The following is an 11,932-nucleotide window of genomic DNA, read 5'->3' on the forward strand; positions in this document are numbered from 1 at the left end:
GCGAGTAAAATTTCGTCGGCAAAACTCAAAGGGCTCTGACAGCCGACGTTTGTATTTGAACCGCCTCGTGTCCCACCTCACCTGTACTGGCAGTATTCGGCTGTCTCTCAAAGCTAGCGGATGTAAGTCAAGCCGCGGCGTGTTCGAGCAAATCGCGTAAGTATTTCGGAATCCGGGTGGGCGACAATTTTTTTCTAATTTCGATGCCCCTTATAAATTTTATTTTCCACATAGCTTTTCAATAGCAATTGTCATATTTAGGAGCCCTTTATGTATCTTTATGTAAGCGATAACATAACAGTTTGGTCAAACACGATTTAAATTTTTGGCGAATTTTTTTATTACGAATTCTAATTTCCGTGCCCTAATTCCCATAACAAATTTACCTAAAACAGCTGATTAAGTGGCACGGGAATTAGAAAGTATTACATATATTGTCAACAAATCTTTTATTGGGGGCACTGTAAGTTAATTGGCAATGTTTACGTCATATTATTATTACTTATATATATTGGCATTGAATATATATTATATGTAATAATAATACGACGTATATCTTTCTATTTTACATTTAAGGAAATCTTAAAGAATGCACAAAAATCTGTGAATAGTTTTTTAGTATAAGTACTATAGTACTTACATACAGGATCGACCCGAATAACCCGGGCAATTTTAATACGTAAGGTAAGGTGGGGTAAGACGACACCGGGGTAAGACTATCACTTGTATGGAATCCTTGTACTGTTAGTCTTGCCCCACCTTACCTTATTCATTGATCATATTATAACATTAAAATATTATATAAACATAAAACTATTTCTGGAATTATTACATATTATAATACCTGTACCTAAGGTTACATGAAACAAAATGAATCACATTTGCAATGTTTTGTTTTTGTAAATTTGACAGCTGACAGCGTATGCCGTATAAAGTTTAAATATCTGGGAGACCGAGCTTTGCTTGGAAAACATATAGGTACCTACCTACCTAAAAACTCAAAAATGCGCGTTTTTCCAGAGATAACACCTACCTAGATAGATTTTTCACCCCAGAAAACCCTCATATATGATAAAATTTCATCGAAATCGTTAGAGCCGTTTCCGAGATCCCCGAAATATATACAAGAATTGCTCGTTTAATAGATTAGTTGTTATAAATTAGCTTTTCTAATACAAGAAAAATTAAATATATCCTATTCTTACTATATTATAAATGCGAAAGTATCTCTGTCTGTCTGTCTGTTATCTCGTCACGCTTAAACCGCTGAACCAATATCATGTTGATGATATTTGGCATGGAGATAGTTTGAGGTCCGGGGAAGGACAAAGGATCTGGGGACACGGCAGTGCCGCCGCCAAGTCGAGCAAAACAAAGTGGCACGGTCAAAATAACATTTAATTTGAACATGTAATCTAAGAATTAATGCACTTTAAAATCCCTTAGTTTTGTCACTGACACAATCACTCACGATCATCATTATTCTAAGGTACTTCTAGCATACCCACAAGTTCCAAATTTGAAACGTAATTAGGTTTAAGCTTTTTAAGCCAATAAAAATCTAATAATACTGCAATATTAGTCACGTTCTAAAGATCTAATAACTGCATAAATAAGTTTGTAATCCTATAGAAATATATGCGATAACAAATTTACCTTTTAGTTCTTACAATTAGTAGGGAAAGTAAAGGTACACTACGATGTACAATGTGAGTATGAATAAAGATGTATATAGTTATGATATGTGTATACATACAGTGCCAACCACTTGAATAGCCTCACCTATATATTGTGAGTATTAAAATTATACGTGATTATTTTTATCAATATATCTTAAATTTGAATTGTACGCCCTGACGTTGATCGAACGACATATTAACAAATCCTAACTTGTCTGCGCGTGAAACGTCGTGGACGCAAGAGCTAATACGGGCCGTCCACATGAATAGCCTCAGTGTAACATAATTGTCCAAACCGTGCATTTAAGTTTCGCTTTCAAATTTATTTTATTATGATTAGATAATACAGATGGCATTCTATTAAGTACTTGCAGTAACGCGATAAACACAGTGTTTTTGTGACTATGGGACGGGGTAAAAAACTTACAAGTTTAGAAATTGAAAAGGTTAGTTTTTATTTTTCTAAAATTATCCCATCGTGAGATAGCTAAAAAAATAGGTCGTAGCCCTAAAGTTATTAATAATTATGTTAAAAATAAGGAAAATTACGGCCACCAGTATACAGGACGCACAAAATTTGCCACTACGGATCATGAACGTCGACTTATTTTACGCTCTGCTTCAAATTCCACCAAGACCGCCAGGCAAATAGCTAGTGAAATAAATACTAGAGCATCTCTCTGTACAGTTCGACGGATTATTAGAACATCATCCCACCTCAAACGAAAAAAAATCATGAGTAAACCTCCTTTGCGCGAACAACATGTGGCGGGTCGACTGTCTTTTGCTAAAAAGTACATGTGCTTGAAAACCGAGTGGCGAAATGTGATTTTTAGTGATGAGAAAAAGTTTAATCTAGATGGTCCAGATGGATTTAAATGTTATTCATGACCTAAGGAAAGAACCGAAAGTACTATCACGTCATCATTCAACCGAGAGTCGGAGTCGGAGATCGGTAATGGTTTGGGGAGCAATTTCTTACTATGGTACTGTTGATTTAATTGTGGTAGACGGAAGACTAAATGCTGAAAAGTATTTAAATTTATTAAAAGAAACAAAAAAGTAAGATCAGAAAAGTAATAAGTAGAAAAAAATGTTTTATCAGCATGATAATGCTCCCATACACACGTCAGCCATAGTTACAAAGTGGTTTGAAGAAAACCAGATTGAAGTTCTAGATTGGCCATCCTTGTCCCCTGATCTGAACATCATGGAAAATGCCTGGGGTTGGCTGTCTCGGCAAGTTTATTACAACGGAAGACAGTTTAGTAATAAAGAAGAACTGATTCAAGCTATTTACACTGTTTGGGATTCTGTGGACGTTAATTACATACATTCTTTATATGAATCACTACCTAATCGTATTTTCGAATTAATAAGGTCTAATGGAAGTATACGAAATATTAAACGAAAGAGTTTTAATAACTAAACAGTATCTTTTAGCATGTGAGGCTATTCAAGTGGAAGGGTAAATTATTTGTTTGACGGTATTTCTTAAAACTTTGATTAGATAACAATAAATATTTTATTTACTATTACAAGGCTTCTTGTTTTATTTCATATTTAATGTTTAATGTATATCTCTTTTTTATATAACTATGAGAAATATTAATTTTGGTGAGTGAGGCTATTCAAGTGGCTGGCACTGTAGTATCAGTATGGTATGGGTATGATTACCTGAAAAGAAGGACAGCCTACAAAAAGAGATGGGATCCTATCAAAAACATTACATGTTAAAAGATGCAAGTCTCGCAACGCAGTTCTTCTACTACAAAAAAAGTTTTGAGATGTAATGTGAAACCAAGTCGGTTATTTTAGACAATGCCAGGGGGGTATTAAAACCGTAATACTATTAGATACCTTATTAGGGTTCCGTAGCCAAATGGCAAAAAACGGAACCCTTATGGATTCGTCATGTCTGTCTGTCTGTGATAGTCTTACCCCGGTGATAGTCTTACCCCACCTTACCTCATATGTGGTTAAACAATTGTTTGTGTTATGAATTTATGAAGGCAGCATATTCGATTTCTTCAGATTAACTTACACAATAACTTCTTCTCTCTGTGCCCCTATTTATTTCTTAGTATCATTTTCTATACGGCCATAAAGCAGATCATACACCTTGTACCTATCTACATGCAGATACATAATGACACTTTTTAATGAATAGTTTTGTATGTAAGGCGGACATGTTTACGCAACTACTCAAAGTATTGTTTTGAAATATATATATTTTACTAAGAAAGAGAGATTAGTTGCCATTAAAATCAAGGAAACTATTAGTCAAAAACGTAGTTTTTAGTGTATCATACTTTCGTAGATTTGTCGTCCGAAACTAAAATTAAAGTAGATAAATATGTTCGATGCCGCTTCAGTATGGTTGAAGTATATTATTGTAGATTAAAATATACATAAATAATAGTTTTAACTACCAAAATAAGCTAAGAAAACAATTCCTGTGCCATGTTCTAATTTCCGTGCTAGTAAAATCTAATTCCCATGGACACACTAATTCCCGTGCCCTGACCAAAATTTTAAATTGAAATAACTTTTATAGTTTTATGAATATTTTTACCCCATAAGAAAATTAATGTTTATTATATTTTTTATCAAATTATCAGCATATTTTTTTTTGTGTAATGTTGGTATTTCAAAATTCCATGGGAATTAGAGAAAAATGCTCGTTTGGTGAAATTGACCCATAAGGACCCTTCTGTGACGGTAAACCACATATATATGTCGTAGTCAGATCGTATAATCCGCCGTATTACATTACGGCTAGCCGTTTTACAAAACAGGGGCGTTTTGAAATGCGGCGGTTCGACGATTAGCCGGATTGTCATTGCGATACGTTCTTCAATAAGGCGGCCTACGTTTAGCCGCATCGTATCTACTATTTAGATTGTAGAGTGACCAGTTCTTTCGGTCGCCTACGTAACCGGAGTTTGACAATGTTTGCAATTTAATTTATTTTTTCCATGGTCCCACCGCACTACATGTGTTTCTTTTCCAAAACCTTTTCTTCACAACTTAAATAGACGGAGCCCCGCAAGCGGAGCTCCTATTTCTGGGCGGTTTGCCCTTCGGGCATCTGAAGCTACCTAACGAACCTAACCTACTTACCTACCTACGCTTTTTTCCCCAAAGTGTAATGTTTTCGCGGACGTCTCACTAAATCAATAGGTAGATAGGTTAGGTTCGTTAGGTAGCTTCAGAGCGCCTACCGCGAACCACGTTCGACGTTTTGCCTCTCTGTCGCACTTGTAAATTCGTACGTAAGTGTGACAGGGAGGTAACACGTCGAACGTGGTTCGCGGTAGGCCCTCAGATGCCCGAAGAGCAAACCGCTCAGAAATAGGAGCCCCGCGAAAGCGGGGCTCCGTCTAGTTAAGTTGCGAAGGAAATGTTTTTTGAAAAGAAACAGTCCGACGAACTCCAGATTTGATGGACACCCCAGCGTTTTTCATAGTTTGTTGTTGTTATGTCAGGCAGCGCCACGAGTGTTAAAAATGGGAATTAAAAACTGTCAAAGCGGCGGCTAATGACTCGCTGTATTACATTACGGCTAGCCGTGTTGAAGAACGAATGGCGCCGAATACATTCCGGCGGATTTTCATTCAGCCGCATTCAATCCGGCTAATCGTCGAACCGCCGCATTTCAAAACGCCCCTGTTTTGTAAAACGGCTAGCCGTAATGTAATACGGCGGATTATACGATCCGGCTGCGACATATATACTCATTTTCTTTTGTTTATAATTTAATAATGTGAGCTCGTACGCTATTTTCGTAAGCTCATGTCAAGTCAGGATGGCCGAGCGGTCTAAGGCGCTGCGTTCAGGTCGCAGTCCACTTCTGTGGGCGTGGGTTCGAATCCCACTTCTGACAATCCTTTTATTTAAACAAAAGTTTGCATTTTTAACTACAATCTAATTGATTTGTACAAAAGTGATACTGATAGATTATTGTTTTTTTCTAATTTGCTTTTTTGTACCTTTTTTAGGGTTTCGTAGCCAAAATGGAAAAAATGGATCCCTAGAGTTTTTTTCCCATAAAACTTTTCTTTTTATTAAGAGGACGTAAGTTCCGGGAAGAAACGCCGTTTTGCTGGTGTCGCTATTTATATCGTAGGTATGTAAAGTGCGGAATCTTTCATTTTGCGTGACCCGACACGCACTTGACCGGTTTTATTTTAATATTACTTAGGTACATACCTATCTAATAAATTACTTATGTGTAAATATTGAAGTGAAAACTTCTTTAGCGGCGCTGGGCACTTTTTGAGGTGGGGAAAAAATGATAAACTCGAGACAGCGTAAGGCGATCACGTGACCGTAAGGGGCGTAAGGCGATCACATGACCGTAAGCCCCGTAAGGTGGCCACTCAATGTTAAAGCCAGAAAAACTCAATGTTATTTGACATTTATTTTGCGGACTCCTTTTCAAGACTCTTTACCTATGTTCAAATAATTTGACGTTGTCATGGCATGATGGCAGTATGTAAATAAACATGTCAATGAAAAAGTGTGATCTTATTTGAGAATGATAATAATATATAATTAATAAATAGAATACCTCCGCTAAACGTATGTATCGTGTTACCGGGCGTCGGTAACTTAGTTGAGTTTTCACTTCTATCGGCACTCCCGGAGTGCAACCGTTGATGCTTTTTTTCATTACTTATTATGTGGAACTACCTACATGTTGCTTTCAAATAGTAATAGGTATTATATCAGTGCGTGTCTACTTTTACCACAATTTGTCGTTGGTTGACACACATCGATAAATAAGAATAAAACTACACGTACTTACCTCACTGATAGTGGCTAGACATAAGACTATCGCTGCCGTAATGTTAGGGTTGTACCTATTTATTTATTTATTACTATTCGGCTGCTATTCGGAGATCCAACAGCTGTTAACATATATGTTAATAGGTTTCATAAATGTGACACAAAAAGCCAATTACAGGTTCTCACCAGTAAATACAGATTAGGAAAAACAATTGGTGGTTAGCACTATTGCACTACACATTCATTTCAACGCCAAAGGCAGAGTAGTTAATTTTGAATTCGTATTAGGTACTAAAGAAGATTTAAAAGAAACACAGATTAACAAAAACAATTGGTGGTTAGCACTATTGCACTACACATTCATTTCAACGCCAAAGGCAGAGTAACTAATTTAGAATTCGTATTACTAAAGAAGATTCAAAGGAATAAAGAAAAAACACAGCACAATGAAATGCTATTAAGAAACCAATTTGATATCAATATAAGTACATATATATATAAGTACCGATATTACCTACAACCTGCCGAAGTTCTCGTTACGTTTCTGAACATTAATTTTGTAAATAAAGTATAGCCCCTATATTTATAATTATTGCATCGCGCACCGTTGGACTTTTTATCCAATTTTGTTTTTAACGACACTTTACCTTTTTACTGTGTACAGCAAGCTGCAAAATTGCATGGACACATTGTGAATGAAATTAATTCATTTAGTGGCCATGCACTTTTGCAGATCGCTGTACCTTAAGAGCCCATCAACGTGCACACTAGCGCCACTGCTAAATAATCGTAATTATTAAAATTTTACGAAATAGGTACATTTAAAAAAGGGGGCCGCTACGTACTGTATCTTGATTAAAGTACCTTTTGAGTACATCAAACTAGTTTCTATGTTGCAGGATTCGTCAATCTAGGCGTCCAAAGTTAAAACGGCCGTTTTTGTTTTGAGTTCATAATATATAATATTTGTTGATGTGTTCTGTATGTTCGTGATCTACTCGTAGTTTGGTGAGACGACACGCGATTTATCCTGACCCTAATGAGCCACGCGATGCAACCTAAATGTCTAATGTTACAATTTGTTTAATTTTTTAGCTATATAGTGTTATTTTAACATGAAAATGGTGTTAAACGTTGTTATTATACAATAAATTATGGTAATATCAAAGTATATACACAGTTATACCACAATACTGACAGAGACAAATTTAACTTAGCTTACAGAGTAGGTATCTAAGATATGACCTTACTAATCCCGGTTAATCCTAACTATAATTATCGTCTCTGATCCTAGCAAAACGGCACATTTTTAATTATTTCACTTACTATATTAGCCTCCATTGTCGAAATCATCTTTTCATTAGATTACTTCTCGGAGTTGTAGTTTTTAGTTTAGACGAAAACGCGCCCCGTTTGGAAAAGGGAAATAAATGAGTGACATCTTGGGTACCATCTTTAAGTAAACTAATTTTCGTCCCTATTACCTTGTAATAAAGTCTACATTACCACGGGCGAATGTTAATGAAAATTGTAATTTCCAAACCGTCAGCAATGCATTCATATGCAAGCAAGTGAAACATGCTCCAAGCCCGGCTTGGTAACAATAGACTTAATTTCGCAAGGAACATTCCTCTTTTTCTGCGCATAGCTTAGAGTTTTGATGCATTTCCTATTTTCTTAGTCTTGAGTCAAACGTCAGAAACAACTTGGGCAAATAAAATTAAGGTAGGTACGATGAAGCGAGCTCAATTAACTTTTACAAAACAATACTTACAGTTAGACCTAGATAAGTCTACAACGATTTCGATAGCCTTATCTAGGTCTGGCGCGATGGAGATCAACTATCACTACAGCTGACTGTGCAAATAGAACTTATGCACCAATCGATATTTAAAGGTAGGTAAAGGTAATTTATACAATTTTCCTGTTGTTATTCTTGGGTTGCCGTCATTCACAAGTCACGAAAGGCTTTGTACAAATGCCGTAAGAATTTTATAATGACATGACAAAGTTTTTGTGACACTTTAAATTAGGTAAGTCTTACTACTTAAGCTTGTTTGTTTTGTTTGACGATATATTTTTCAGTGTACCACTACAACAGATTATTAGTATTACGTTCATTGCTACTAGACCACCTATAAAATGAATTAGTGTTTGTTTTAAATTGAGAACAATGTTAATTAAAAATATCTGAACACGCGCTCAGATATTTATTGTGAACACCTTAGCCGCTCCGATATATCTGAAGGCGATTTTACCATAAGAGACTATTAACTGACCTTTCTAAACCTTAGTACTACAATAGGGTAAGGTCTGCTGAACAGTATTTGTTTTTCCCTTTGTGATTAAAGTACGGATGCCAGTCACTGCCACCTGGCGGCCTATGTCGGCAACAAGCGACTGTCGAAGTAATGAATACACGAGGAGCCTGAAACCAAACGCAACTTTCAGCTTGAGTTCCGAACCCACCCGGTAGATGGCGCTAGCATAATGGGAGTTGTTTACTAGGACAGTAAAGTGTTTATTATTATAAAAGATGACTAGATGGCAGTAATTTTTTATGTATTGTACTGAGCCTGTTGTTTATCTATATATGGGACTGGTTTGTATTAATTCAATCTTTCAGTAAGTAAAAATTAAACCTACTACATGTACTCTTATTCCTAAACTGAGCACAATTTTCTATCAAGGAAATCATTTCGCAAATTCCTTAGGAAACGTCTCATTTTATAAGAGTAAGTAGGTATATTATTACAGTATATATAATATATATAATAAACGTGTAAATCAGTAAATACAAATGTATTTCCTACATAAATAATGTACCTATACATATAATAAAGTAGGTATGTTTAACAAAAACAACCCTACGGGACTTGAATCCGCTACCTTGGCGACCATCATATCAGACATATAAAAGGCTGATAATTTGAGCGAGATATTTGATATTCAAACCCAAAACTTCCAGCCATATAATATCTGAATTGTCCCCTGGGCCGCCAAAACTTGCAAGTCCGCGTCGTTCGTCACGCCAACTTTTGTAACACAATAGATTCAAATACTCTTAGATTATAATAAAATAGGTACAGGAGCGGTATTCTTACTTTAGAAATTGGTCTCCATTTGGACATATTGAATATACCTATGGGCCCGATTCGGATTTTGTAATAGACATCTATTAGATATCTTTTAGACATCGTCAAGATACGATAACGATATGTTTAAAATCTAACCTGTCAAATTTGACATTTCCTCGATTCTGGAGATACTCTTGAACGATTTCCACAAGATATTACTTAGAGATCTAATTCACATCTAATAGATATCTAACACGATCTATCGTAAAAGTGACACTGGTTGCCGGAATTGCACTGCAAAAGAGAACTAGTTGAATTCTAAACTGTAACGTATCTAGAATGGATCTAGTACGTGTCGTCTCTTGTGAATATCTTGAAGTTCGAATACGGCAGTGTGTATTAAACGGGTCACTCACTCGGTAAAATGTAGGTATAAACATTTAGAGATGTTTAAATTGTAACTCTTGAGTTTAACTTTCGGACTTAGATCTGGAGACCGAATCCAGAAAATTTAGGAACGCAAGTGACCTACACTTTGTGTAGGTATTATGGAATCCTTCGCTTCGTTCAAGATTCAATGCACGCCTACGCTGCGCCGTAAATATGACATTGTGCTCCCTTGTGACACAATCTACTATTGTCATCTGGCTAGGCCCCCAGAGCCGCGAAACTTGCAAGTCGCCGTCCGTCACACCGGCCTTTGGCACACGGATGTGTGAACTTCAAAACAAAAGTACGAGTGTCATCTATTTCAGGATGTTTGACGTCGTCGCTACGTCATACGCGTTATAATTCAGTTTTCCGGAATTTATTTATTTACTGCATCTGCTTAATAATGTTGATATTGTGACTTTTGTACTTTGGTGTGGAGTAGCTAATAATAAAAAATGTTAAAATTATATTAGGTAGATAGTTAATGGGTCTTCTAGGTCATAAACTCAAAGGTACTTGACCACTTTTTCATTGTTTGAACTGTAATAGTGTACCTTAAGGGGCCCACTGATTAACAGTCCGCCGGACGGTATCGACCTGTCAGTTGTTCGGAACTGTCAACTTTTTGTTCTAACTGACAGGCCGATACCGTCCGGCGGACTGTTAGTGTTAATCAGTGGGCCCCTTAATAAAGTATACACTGGTTAATACATCGCAGTATTCGCAATTGTACATCGTAAGTACCCACAAAAGCCTTATCAAATAAGCCTCAGTTAGAAGTATTAGAACTTCTTAACCGTCGATAGCACGTTATTAAATTATCAAAACAATTTGCAAGACGCGATTGCAAAGTAAACCCATTAAAGAACTCGAGTTGGAGCTTGATTCTCGCGCTGTTAAAACTAATTCAAACTAGGTTTTATTTATTGTGTAGTAGATTTTTATGTTTGTATTGTATTTTACCGTTTTTGATGAAGTAAAACCCCCTTTATTGAGATTTTAGAAACGATAACCTATTCAACACATCACTGTCTTTCTACCAAACTCTCACGGTTCGCTAAATTTAAGATAGACGTTGTTAACTGCTTAACTCTTTAAAAACCAAGAACACAACAAGTAAAGAATTGTTAAGTAAATATAACTGTTTTAATTTAAGTATAAGATTTATTACACTTTACCAATCACATTCCTACACGTAATAGCAGAGTTAGTAGACCCTACAATGCGTAAGGGAGAGTGCGTAAACTATAGAGGGCAGCTCATATTCTTTGGCGTGAAGGGTCAATGTCAAGTTTATGTTTTCGATTTAGGTCACAAGATAGCATTCCCTCTAAAGCGCACGATCCCTATGCCTATACTCACGTCAAATTTTATTTTAATTTTAGAATTGACCTCCATTATAGGCTAAATATGTAGGCAATAATTGATTGAGTGCTACTGAAGGAATTTGAGGTTATCTACGTGTCCTGAATAACTTTGAAAGCCAGAATAATTGAATACTAATGCTGACGAGTAAAAAACTTTTTTATTATTAACAAATTTCAATTACTTTTGACAAGTCTAGAATGGCAGGGAAATTTAGTATAATTTGATTAATTAACGCGGCAATTAATTTTTTTCTTTTTAATTAGTTTTTTAATAAGTCGGTGGATTCCGCAAAGTATGAAAAAAAATGGATATTAGCCCAAAAATCTAACAGACATGGTTAAATATTTAGGTTAAAGTTTAGCTATGGATTTAAAACATATCTTAGGCGGTTGGTAAAGAAGTTGCGGCGGTGATTTTCTAGTAAAAGGTAACAAGCAGGTAGCTGAGTTTATTTATTTATAGATTACATTTTTACTTACCTACTTAACATAATACAAATCATCTCTATGCACTGACTTAATATAAAAGAAATAGACACACAAAGCAGAACAAAAACGTCAAGAAATGTGGATCCCAATGACGTTT

At 35.9% G+C, this 11,932-nt stretch overlaps 1 non-coding gene across 1 annotated transcript; it reads left to right on the plus strand.

Annotated features, from left to right (window-relative positions):
* The first annotated feature begins 5,481 nt into the window (after positions 1 to 5,481).
* Trnal-cag (transfer RNA leucine (anticodon CAG)) lies at positions 5,482 to 5,565 on the plus strand. Its single transcript has one exon. It is a non-coding gene; the product is annotated as a tRNA-Leu (tRNA).
* The last annotated feature ends 6,367 nt before the right edge of the window (positions 5,566 to 11,932 follow it).

The sequence above is a fragment of the Cydia amplana genome, chromosome 10 (genome assembly GCF_948474715.1).
Source record: "Cydia amplana chromosome 10, ilCydAmpl1.1, whole genome shotgun sequence".
NCBI lineage: Eukaryota > Metazoa > Arthropoda > Insecta > Lepidoptera > Tortricidae > Cydia > Cydia amplana.